This window comes from Ovis canadensis, chromosome 3, assembly GCF_042477335.2.
Source record: "Ovis canadensis isolate MfBH-ARS-UI-01 breed Bighorn chromosome 3, ARS-UI_OviCan_v2, whole genome shotgun sequence".
NCBI classification, from domain to species: Eukaryota; Metazoa; Chordata; class Mammalia; order Artiodactyla; family Bovidae; genus Ovis; species Ovis canadensis.
This window is the reverse complement of record NC_091247.1, coordinates 19,335,566-19,343,732: the sequence shown is the minus strand read 5'-3', so window position 1 is coordinate 19,343,732 and position 8,167 is coordinate 19,335,566. Positions and strand designations below refer to the sequence as shown.

The following is an 8,167-nucleotide window of genomic DNA, read 5'->3' as shown; positions in this document are numbered from 1 at the left end:
ATAGTAGTTCCCATCACTTACCTATGAAGTAGATGTGATCATTATCTCGAGTGAGAAATAAGGAAACTGGGGATCAAAGTGCTTATCACACAGCCGCTAAGAGGTGGAGCCCTGATGCAGGCTCAGGCAACAACCTCAAGGCTGGGGCCCTAACACGTGCTTGCTTCTCTTTCTTTATTTATTTTTTAGTATTTATTTCTGTATTGGCTGTGCCCGGGTCTTAGTTGAGGCATGTGGAATCTAGTTCCCTGACTAGGGATTGAACCCAGGCGCCCTGCGTTGGGAGCACAGAGTCTTAGCCACTGGACCACCAGGGAAGTCCCTGCTTCTCTTTAAAAGAAAATAAATAATGAAATATGCACCCTGGACTCCATTCAAAAAAGGTAGGAAGGCAACAGCCACACGCTCACCCAAGCTTTCATTATGGGGAGAATGAGCGTGCGTGGACCCTAGTTTCCAGATGCTGTAGCAGTGATAGGCATTCATGACCACTGGGAGTCAGGCCACTGTGTACCACAATGCACCTAGCTAAGAAAAGGCTTGGGAGAGGTTAGGGAGCATCCCTAACACCACAGAGCTAAGAGGAGGCACAGCTGAGGTTTGAACGGCCACCTCTCTGAACTGGAAGCCCAACAGGGCACTCGAATTAGGATTAGAATTAGAAATCTTCAGGACTTCCCTGATGGTCCAGAGGCTAAGACTCTCCACTCCCAATGCAGGGGGCGCGGGGGTTTGATCCCTGGCCAGGGAACTAGATCCCACACACTAAAACTAAAGATCCTGAATGCTGCAACTAAGACTTAGCACAGCCGAATAAGTAACTATTGGGTGGGGGGGCCAAATTAGAAACTTTCCTCTGGTCCAGGCAGGAAACTGGGAGGAGGCGGGGCAGCGGGTGCAGCCATGGCCGAGAAATGGCCAGAGGACCGGGGCCGCGCCTGGCTGCAGGAGCCCTCTCCTCCGGCCCTTCCGGCACCATCTGCTCTGGACCCCTCGGCTCCCACCTGTCGTTTCTGTGATGGATGGCTCCATCCAGGCCTTTTGCACAGCCCTCATTCTACAGACTCAGGGAAACCACCCCACTGAGCCCCTCGGTGACTGGCCCAAGGTCACACCACCCACCCCTGCAGCCTGAGCGAGTGCAGCCCTCCCTGGTCCAGCCCGGGCTCTGCTCCCGCCTGATGGCTGAACCCAGCCACTCCCACCCAAAGGCAGGCCCAGCAGACACCCCGCTTTCTTTTTTGCTGTCTTTTCTCCCAGTTCTGTGCCCTTTGGTTCTCCCGGGAACAGGCTGTCATTCACCATGATTAGCTCGCTTCCCCTCTCGCCACAGCCAAGAGCTAATCGTCCTGATTTCCTTCCAAGAATGGTCTCTCTGAATAGCCTTTGCAGGCACAATTAGGCAGGTTCAGCCTGGCTTTCACACTCCAACTCTGAAAAAAAAAATAAAATCAGCCAGGAAGCGGGGCCTCTCGGAAGTTCTCTGAGAGCTCCTTTGTGCAAGGAACAAAGAGCACACATAATTACCTGCTTAGCTGATGAGCAGTGGACCCCAGAGCCACGCTTGCAGCAGAGCGGGGCCCGCTAGCCCGCCCCCACCAAGACCCCGTCTCTCGCCCGCCCCATCAGCAGCTGTTCCTGGGAGCAGCCAGCCGAGCGCACCTGCCTCTGGGACATGCCGTGGGGATGGTGGTGCCCTCAGGGGCCCCTCCCCAGTCAGGCCTGGCCAACTGCGGCCACAGGTCATTAGTCAGGGCCTGGAAAACCCCTGATAGCTCAGTTGGTAAGGGAATCCGCCTGCTATGCAGGAGATCCCAATGCAGGAGGTTCGATTCCTGGGTCAGAAAGATCCGCTGGAGAAGGGATAGGCTACCCACTCCAGTATTCTTGGGCTTCCCTGGTGGCTCAGCTGGTGAAGAATCCACCTGCAACATGGGAGACCTGGGTTCCATCCCTGGGTTGGGAAGATCCCCTGGAGAAGGGAAAGGCTACCCATTCTAGTATTCTGGCCTGGAGAATTCCACGGACTGTATAGTTCATGGGGTCGCAAAGAGTCGGAAACAACTGAGCGACTTTCACTTTCCCTTTCGGAGAAACCCGGTCATGCAATGCTGGAGCTGCAAGGCCAACCGCTTCACTGCAGGACCCAGGGTCAGAGAGGAGGGACGTCCTGCCCAAGGTCATGAGGCCAGTCCAGGCCGAGCCCCCACTCGGAAACCAACCTCCCTGCGGGTGTGCTCGCCTCACGCTGACCATACAGCTGGTTTGAGACACGCAGTCATCTTGGCCAGAACAAAAGCAAAGGCTTCCAGCCAACTAAAGAAAATCATTTTTCCCACCAGACTGGCACATGCCTCAAATTGTCGACAGGCCAAGGAAGCTGTTGCCAGTACTTTGCATGGGGACAGAGAGGGGGTCCTTTATCTCCATGTGGAGAAACCAAGATCCAGAAGGAACTGGTTCAACTCAGCCAATAAACGGCAGAGCCAAGACTGCTCCTGTGTCCCCTCCTCCCTGGACCAGGGCTCCCATCAGATATCTGACACTGCAAACTCCCAACGCTGTTCCTGCTGTCCTAAGGAGACAGCATCTTGAGTGACTCGGAGAGCCCATGCCACTGACAGGTGGCTCCAGACCACCTCACTAACCAAGAGCTTTGGAGACTCTGGAGCTTGGGAGAGACCAGTACAGGCGAGGGACCCCTGGTGGTCACTCAGCTCCTCACTGAACTGTGTACCTGGGCGAGTCCCTCACCTCTTCATACCCCTGCGTGCATGCAGGGAGAGTCATGCCCTCATGTTTGGGAAATGCCACAGAGCATTCTTCTCATAAAGCAGTAAAGGCCCTGAGCAGTCCTGCAGGAAGGAAGCCTGATGAACTCTTTCGGTCCAGTGATCCCTAAATCTCGTGCCTCCTGGAGCTGTTTTTCTTTTTTCCTGCCTGCACTAGTAGAATCCTGATTCGGAAAACATCATTGCATGCCCACCTGTCCGTTCATGAAAAGACCCTGCATCCCATCTCAGGATCCCCAGCACAGAGGCCACAGGGTTGTGAGTGGGACTGAAGGGGAGAAGAGCCTCAAGGAGGGTAGCCCCAGTCCTGTGAGAATCAGAGGAGCAGACCCTAAGCAAACACTGCCGGCCAAATGGAAGGAAAAAACAAGGAACTCGGAGTACATCCCTGACGCTGAAGGGCAGGGAGCAAGGAAGAGGAGATGCCGTGGCCCCTGGGGGCCCCTGGGTGTCGCTGTGGCCCCCTAGGGTCCCTAGGGAGTTTCAGTGGTCCCTTGGGAGTTGCTGTAGCCCCTCCCCCTGGGGTCCTTCAGGACTGAGCAAGAGACACCCAGGGAGTACGTGGTGACCACTGTTCATAACTCTTCCACTACTCAAGCTTGAACTAAGGCCATCTCTGCTCACCGGAGAAGCAGTGCCATCTTATTTGGAGCCACAGACCCCTTTGAAAATGTCACCCGCCCCCTCTCACCTTTTAGCACCAGCTGTGACTAAAAGCAGGACCCAACTTGATCCCCATTTGAAACTGACATCTGTCTCTTGGCCAAAGAGTGCAATATAAATGACAAACTAATGGAGGAAGCCAAGAGAGTTCCATCCAGAGGGCTAAGGCCCTGCCAGCCCCAGGGGCACCACTTTTTATGGGGCACTGTTCTAATCATGAGCAGGTCCTCCAGAGGTGAAGGAGCAGGGCGTGCCCAGGGTGGGTCCACGTGGCCTCAGCTTGGGAGGCCGGAAGTACCTGCCATGCCCTCTGCCGGGAGCGGCTGGCCAAGCTCAAGGCAGAGAGCTCAGAGCTCCAGTCACACGCTAGGCTAGTTGTTATTCGAATTTAAATCAGCCTGAGTTCAAGAGGCCCTATTACTCCGGACACAGAAAATGAAATTAGTGAGCACAGCCCACGATTGCATGCTATTTTCATTCTCTGGATAAGGAAGTTTGGAGGTGGGAGGGCGTCAGATCCCAGGGCAGAGTCTAAACCAATCTGCTTAATCATAGCCCGATTATGTGCAGTGAGGAGGGTGGGGGGAGACACAGAGGTGGCTCTGGCACAAGCCCCCCTCACATCCCAGAATTCAAGAGAGAAAAGGACAGGCTGGGGCTGGAAAGATACAGCCACAACCCCTCCTTGACACTCCCATATCCCCAGGGGTAGAAATGATGCAGTGAGATGATGTTAGGTTCACAGGTTCAAATCCTGGGTTGGCCACTTACAAGCTACACGACCTTGAAACATAAAGAGGACGAGCCAGAGTTTATTAAGGGCCTGTCTGTGCCAGGACTATGCTGACTGCTTTATGTAGATCATGAAACTGTTCTCCCAACCACCCACTGAGACCTACTGTTGCCATTTCACAGATGCGGAAACTGAGTCCAGAAGTTAAATGATCTGGATGTCCTGGTCCTTGAATCTTTTTTTCTTCTATAAAGCCAAGGGAGTCACCCCATCTCCAAGACTTAAGAACAATAACATTTACAAAAATGGCCAGCACCGTATTTGACACGCAATAATGTTTTTTTGAAATGCATTCATGTGGTCATTCATTTATCTCTTTATTAATTCATGCAACCTCTTATTTAAAATAAAAGGGCCAGCAATCGTGCTGAGATGCTGACAGCAGGCCCTCCATAAGGCAAGGGTGTTACAAGTTCCATTAGAATACGTGCATGTGCCCTTCACCCCCACCCCACCACGTCAAGCTAGTCCCTACTCCTGCAGAGTAAGGAGTAAGACTGAGCATCAATCCCTCTCCTAGGATTATTCGTAATTCTAAAAATGGAAACAACAAAAATGCCGATCAAAAGTAGAATGAATAAATTGTGGTGCATTCATATGGTGGGATACTCCCTACAGCAACAAGGATGGAGCACAGCTACATGGAAACGTGGATGAGTCCCACACGTGTGACACTGAGCCGAAGAAGCAGATGCCAGAGCAGATGTCTTATGGTTCCGCTCATGTTCAGCACCAGGCCAGGTGAGACCCACCTCAGGTGATAAGAGTTGGAACCTGGCTATGCCTGTGTGGTGGGGCCACAGGGCCTGGGAGGGGCTTCCTCAAGCTGTAACTTTCTCTCTCTTAATTCTGGAGCCGACTTAATGCATTCACTTTGTGGAAAGGCAATTATGCGGGTGCATTTTTCTGTATCATGAAACCTGGTTTTAAAACCGTGTATTAAACACCGCAGGGTGGCACTGTTATAGACTGTGAGATGCCTGTGTGTGATGATCAGAGGGGTCAGCACTGGGCAGTGAGCGTCCAGGACATCAGGGGAGCTGGGAGGCAGGGGACAGAGGAGAAAAAGGCTCAAGTCTGAGACCTGCAGGTGTTCAGAGGTCAGAGGACCCAGCAGAGGAGACAGAGAAGGGGGCCAGCGATGCTGGTGGGAACCTCGGAGGCCATGTAAACCCCTCAGAGCATTGCTCTGAGAGTCAGGGAAGATGGGGATGGACCGAGGGCCCGTGTTTGGGTCTCACAATGTGAAGGTCACCTGATGAGAGCATTTCAGAGGCGAAGAGGGGAAAAAAGCCAGACTGCAGCCGCTGCAGAGAAAAAGGAGGTGAGGAAGGGACAAGACCCAACGGATGCCACTGTCTTCCCAGGCTCACCTCAATGCTGCTGCCTCCGGGAAGCCTTCCATATGGTCCTTTTCCTTTCACGGCCACACCACTTTACAGTCACTCATGGCTGTCCCCGCCATGGGAGCTGTGTGCTCCCCCAGAGCAAGGACTGTCTCTTTGTTCCCCCCGATCCTAGCACACAGCAGGCACTTCAGAAATCTTAGTGCCTCTCTCTCCCTCCTCAGATCACAGAAGGAAGCTCTGAGACTTGTCCAAAACTGTTCTCCCATGTTATGAGTCACCCCTCCCCAAACAATTGTTGTTTTTGTACTGCTACACGAAGATTATTAGTATAATGATGAGACCTAATATTGCATTAATTTGGCGGTGAATCGTATTGTCACAGTCATTAACTCAGTGATGGCAATTTTGTTTTAATTTAATCCAGCTCTTGCGCATTCTGTCAAAAGCTCCACAAATCATGTAACCCAGAACCTCACTGCAGAACAGACTGAATATCAAATGTATGGAATTCATGGAAATCTGCCTGCAGTGACCATTCTCTGGAGTGAGGAAAGCCAAAGACAGCGGGCAGACAGGTGCGCCCAGGGCAGGACTAACAAACTCTCCTGCCTCCCACACGAGACCCCCTCCACTTCCTTTAGAGCCCAAGGGCCTCAAGGGCAAGAAGTGGGTGGGAGTCTCCTCTCTGTTCCTCGCCAGGCTCAGGGGAACACCCTGCGTACAGCATGTCCGTGCTTCCAAAGCAGTGGAAGAGCAGTCCGGGAATGGAGGAAGGAAGGGCCCAGAGCCCAGCAGCACAAGTTTTAGTCCATAGGAGGGACAGATGAGATAATGTGGGTCTCTCTCCAGCTCAAATCAGGACCCTGGCCCTACTCTAGGCTGCAAAGGCTGTGGAAAAGCTGACCAAGAGCCTGGGGTTTCAGGAATTCATCTGGCTTTTCACTACTGGGCTTCACAGTCTCTGTGCTTGAACCAGACATGACCTCTTGCTTGCTAAGTCACTGGTGGCTGAAACTGGTTGGCTGTCCTTCAGGAGCCTCTCAAGATGGCACTCACCCCTCGACCAGCTCTACTCACTGCTGTGCCAGAATCAGAATGGCTTGCAGGGAAGGCTCACATTAGCCAGACTCGCGTAACTGATGTATAAACCAGAAGCCATGTTTTGTTTTGTTTTTTTAACGGACAATGAGCAACTGAGGTGTGATAAGGATTGGGCTACTTTCTGCCAGAGATGCAGTCCTCCCTGTCCTCTTTCTGGATAGGGTCACAGGGCCTGGGAGGTCCCAGGGCACCAGGCACAGCGCCTTCACCTGGCCCCTGCCCTGCTCTCCTCCTGCTCCCTGAAACAGAGAGGGCTTCTGGGCCCTCAAAGTTGCTGAAGCTCTGGTTCCACTTTCTGCTGAGACCACTACCTTTCTTTTTCATTGTAGCTCCTCACCCTGGGGCTTTGGGGGAGAAAGTCCCAGCCCAAGCAATGGGCTGAGCTCAGCAACAGCCCTCCCTTCTTTCTATCCTTGTGTCCAGAACCCAGAACAGTCAAGGCTCAGTAAACACGACGGAATGAGTGGATGAATGAACTGGCGAGGTTCCTTTCTCTCTTCCGGCAGGTGAGCACTTCCCAGGAGTCAAAAAGACCTGGAGTCGGGTGACGGGGGCTGTCTGCCAGCCCTCCAGACGACCCAGAGTGCCTCATCTGAAGGAGCACAGCTGGACACCCACCGCCAAGGAGCGTGCAGCAGAGCCTGCCGCTTTCTTTGCTCACCGCGCTCACTCAGCTTCCTTTAGGTCTTCCAGGCCTGTGAGCTGTTCCCCTCTAAGACTGTGAAGTCTGTCCCATAACAGACTGACTTGGATTTAGCTTTGAGAGTAGCTATCCTTCCAAGGTTTAGATGAGCTCCTTAGGGTGCCCTCAGGGCTCTTCGCAGGCAGACCTTAGCCAGTGGAATCCAGTCCTTGGACAGCGGGGTGGGACAGGGACTTTGGATTCAGATGATCTGGTTTAGAAGATGACCTGTGTGACTTTCTAGAAGCTGAACAACCTCTCTGGACTGAAGCCTTCTCATTCTTAAAGCAGGGCCAGTGAAAATGTGATGGCATAATTACACCTCCCTGAAGGCACAATACATTTCCCTAGTGGCCCAGCAGGAAAGAACCCGCCTGCCAGTGCAGGAGACATGGGTTCAATCCCTGGGTTGGGAAGATTCCCTGGAGATGGAAATGGCAACCCATCCCAGTATTCTTGCCTGGGAGATTCCATGAGCAGAGGTGCCTGGAGGGCTACAGTCCATGGGACTCAAAGAGCTGGACATGACTTAGTGACTAAACAACAGTGGGGGCACAGTGGAGGGTCATGTAACCCTGGCTCAGCGTCACTTCCCCAGCTGGGGGCACTGTGACTCTGGGAGGACGCTTTGCAGTGTCCTAGAGGAATCCCATGCACTGGGAAGGACTGGAAAGAAGAGGGAAGGCCCAGTGGCTCCTGTTTCCTGGGCTGCTGCCAGTCAACTGAAAATCAGAGGCATTAAGGCAGAAAGAAAACACCTTGGGCTAAAACAAAAGAGGAGGGAATC

At 53.0% G+C, this 8,167-nt stretch overlaps 1 non-coding gene across 1 annotated transcript; it reads right to left on the bottom strand.

The window, feature by feature from the left end:
* Positions 1-244: 244 nt before the first annotated feature.
* On the bottom strand, positions 245-317 carry TRNAG-CCC (transfer RNA glycine (anticodon CCC)). The gene has a single exon. It is a non-coding gene; the product is annotated as a tRNA-Gly (tRNA).
* Between the last annotated feature and the right edge of the window lie 7,850 nt (positions 318-8,167).